Source organism: Sinocyclocheilus rhinocerous, unplaced genomic scaffold, assembly GCF_001515625.1.
Source record: "Sinocyclocheilus rhinocerous isolate Xijiao unplaced genomic scaffold, SAMN03320098_v1.1 scaffold3719, whole genome shotgun sequence".
In the NCBI taxonomy this organism is placed as follows: Eukaryota; Metazoa; Chordata; class Actinopteri; order Cypriniformes; family Cyprinidae; genus Sinocyclocheilus; species Sinocyclocheilus rhinocerous.
The window spans coordinates 27,250-30,544 of NW_015623479.1; the positions used below are offsets into that span (position 1 = coordinate 27,250).

General features: G+C 37.0%; 2 long non-coding RNA genes across 2 annotated transcripts in view; one reads left to right on the forward strand and one right to left on the reverse strand.

Moving 5' to 3' along the window:
* Nucleotides 1-2,520, forward strand: part of LOC107751245 (uncharacterized) — a 3,679-nt gene extending 1,159 nt beyond the window's left edge. Inside the window, exons 2-3 of the long non-coding RNA XR_001641221.1 lie at nt 16-18; nt 2,426-2,520. This is a non-coding gene — a long non-coding RNA (uncharacterized LOC107751245). The remainder of the gene's footprint in view (nt 1-15; nt 19-2,425) is intronic.
* The window catches only part of LOC107751304 (uncharacterized), a 25,084-nt gene that overhangs the window by 8,259 nt on the left and 13,530 nt on the right, over nt 1-3,295 (reverse strand). Inside the window, exon 2 of the long non-coding RNA XR_001641230.1 lies at nt 2,198-2,208. This is a non-coding gene — a long non-coding RNA (uncharacterized LOC107751304). The remainder of the gene's footprint in view (nt 1-2,197; nt 2,209-3,295) is intronic.

The following is a 3,295-nucleotide window of genomic DNA, read 5'->3' on the forward strand; positions in this document are numbered from 1 at the left end:
GTAAGGTGTGAATAGCTGGTGAGGGGCAGCTAGTGAGGTAGGGTGCTATGTTTTTGTGTTCGTGAACACAAAGAGAGAGTTTGAGTAACTTTGTTGATGGTGCTGTAAGCAGGGGTCAGCTGATGACCGGCTATACATGTGGTCAAACTATTACTCAAAGTACTGATGGTTCACAGGTTTGCTCACTATGAAGGTATCAGATAAAACAAAACTGAAATAAAATCAGAAAGAGACAGAGGGAGAAGGAAGGACTTTCCTTATTTAGTTAAAGCTAGGAGATATGACTAAGCAGTTGTCACTTGTTCAAAGGGATGCTGCAGCAGGGTCATAAACCTAGGGAGACTGTTAGCTAAGCTAGCAGGGGCACATCAAACACCTCAAGGTATATAAACATAAACAATAGGAAGTGTTTCTAGTCTTCCCAGGGCCTATAGTATAATGAATGATAACTGTACCTTATGTAATAACCTTGTGCTGAGAAGTAAAGAGGGGTAGAGCAGAGACAGGAATTAGGCTACTAATAACCTGTACGGCTCATTAAGGATACGACAATTGCTAGGACTGCTATAATCCTTATACCAAGAGGGAAGGTGGTGATGGTCAAACAAACTAAAATAAGGTAAAAGTAAAAAAGGTCCTAATAGCTGTAGGAAACTAAATGGAAAATATAAATAAATAAATTGATTTAATTAAATCTCAGATTTAATTAAATTTTAGTCAGATGCTAACAGCTAGCAGTTGAGGAAAAGGGCTTAGCTTAGCCTGTATGGCTGCTAAAGAGTTAGCGTTGGCTACACGCAGTTCTTTGTTTACACAAAGGTCTATGACGTGTGTGCTATTATCAGATTGCACCGGAAGAGCCTGCTCGCACCTCCCGAGGTCAGACGTTGCTAAGAGACCGATGCAAGCTTACAACACGCGCAAATGGAGGTAGATACAAGAAGGCCTTAATTTAGTGAGATGAGGAACATCACTCAAATCACTGTTAAAAGTAAATATACTGCAGCGAGATTTCTTCGTCGCCCAGATTTAATATCACTGCCAGTGGGATTTCTTTGCCACGCAGATTACTTCATGCCGCTAATCTGAGATTTCTTCGTCAGATTTAAGATTTATGCATTTAAAACTGAAAGTGGGGATTTCTTCACCCAAGCATTATAGCACTGAAAACTTTCTACTGCTCATAGGAAGGCACATTCAAGCTGTAGTTTATCTGAGTTTATCAGAAGCTGGTATGCATGTGTAAGACGTTAATAAAATTTATGAGACAAACACACAAGTTTGATACGGAGTCCGCTCGCAAATAATGTCTAAACGATCGCCACCATTCCCCACCAATTATGTAGCAAATTAGCTCAAAAGGGTAATGTATATAAATAATTACAGTTAATTATGATTAATTACAATTATTTATACTGGCTGCCAGTAGTAACTGTAGCAGAATTAAATTGCCATCAACCAATCTGTTCGTCCAGCGAACATTCAGTGTAAGTTCATATCAACTCTAGGAAAGGATATTTCCGTGGACACAGAAAATACTTTCATACAGTATTAATGCATTAGAGCATGTAGTAAGCCAGCCCCCTGTTAATTAAATAAAAAAAAGGGTCTGACGGTCACAACAATCCCCTGATCCAGAAAAGCACCAAATGCAAACTTAAACAAATAGCTTTTTTTTATTAATAACAAAATAATTATAAAGGAAGCAAATCTTCAAGAGAGGGCAAGGCCAACATAACAAACAAAACTCTCTAACTATCAACGAAAGCTTTAAATAACCTATACAAATGAAAATAAATAAAATAACAAGAGTCTTACCTTACTCCCTGACTAACATAAACATAGGCAAAATCTCAAGTTCAAAGAAAATGGCACCCTCTCCCTAACGCTTCCGTTCACACGCTCTCTCATAGTTTGCAATTGAGCAATCTATTCACAACGTTAAGAGGTAAAGACCGCACTCGGTCGCACTGAGCTGAACAACAGAGAACATTTCTAGATCAGGGCAAAGAGTGAAGCGCGTTGCCGTCAGAGCTTCAGCTTTGTTTCTCTGCTGTCTTATACTTCTTGGGTTTCTGTGGCCAATAGATGATATCACTCCCATAATCACACGTTTTACAAATACGTCCACAGGACATAACATAAAGCATAATCAGAAACTCATGTAATTTGTGCACAAGAGTTTTATTAAGTAAACACTAACACAAACTAGTCTAACAAACAAACAAACAATCACTCATACAGGGGAAAGGGCAAATGAGACTTGATGGATGAAACCATCAGGAAAACCAGAGAATGAAACTATGAAAAGAGTCAGTTAGCCACCCGAGTAAAACCATTAGCACCGTTTTAGAACGGGGTCTACAGCTTATACTAAACCTCTGTTTCTAGGTCACAGAGCCAATGGAGACTTTCACTTTTGGAGGGAAATTTTATGACTCTTTGTCTCCAAGCATGGTATTTTGCATATGTAATTCGATTGGGTGTTGATGCACAAACTAGTAAAGATTCTTAGAACATTAATATATTGCCTATGTACCAACATATAATATACACTCTTGTTTAAGACCAAACATGGTAAGATTACATATAGGTAAGATTACATGAATGAGTGGTTCTATCATAAGCATGCATAAAACAGTATACAATACAAAATACAATATACAAGAACAGTAACAACATACACAATGACCTGAAGTATATTTGTGTTCATTCAAAGAAAGGTTTTCCTATGAATTGATTAGAGAAGAGTCCATTTTGCTGTGCATTATGTGTCTTTCCTATGGAAAATGTAGTGAGAGGGAGAACTCTCAACATGCCATTAGGTCGTAAAGGTTTATCTTTAAATAAAAAATGCTTTTTTATTTATGGGAAAAATGGTGTGCCTGATTGGTCAAGACGCTTCAATGTTTTTCATATCTGTTCATGCTCGATTTTCACAGTTGATTTTCTAGTATGTTAGTTCCTCAGTTTGGTTCTCTCAGTTTCCTTGTTTGTTACCTTAGTTACACATTGATTTGAGTGCTCAGTTCAGCTTTGTATTATTTTGTTCCCTCGTTTGGTGTTGTAGCAAATTAGCTCAAAAGGGAAATGTAAATAAATAATTACAATTAATTATAATTAATTACAATTATTTACCTCAGCTGCTAGTAGTAACTGTAGCAGAATTAATATTACAATCAACTAATCTGTTCACCCAGCGAACATTCAGTGTAATTTCATATCTACTCTAAGAAAGGATATTTTCGTGGCCACAGAAAACAACCTTCTTACAGTAGCCTAATAATGCATTAGA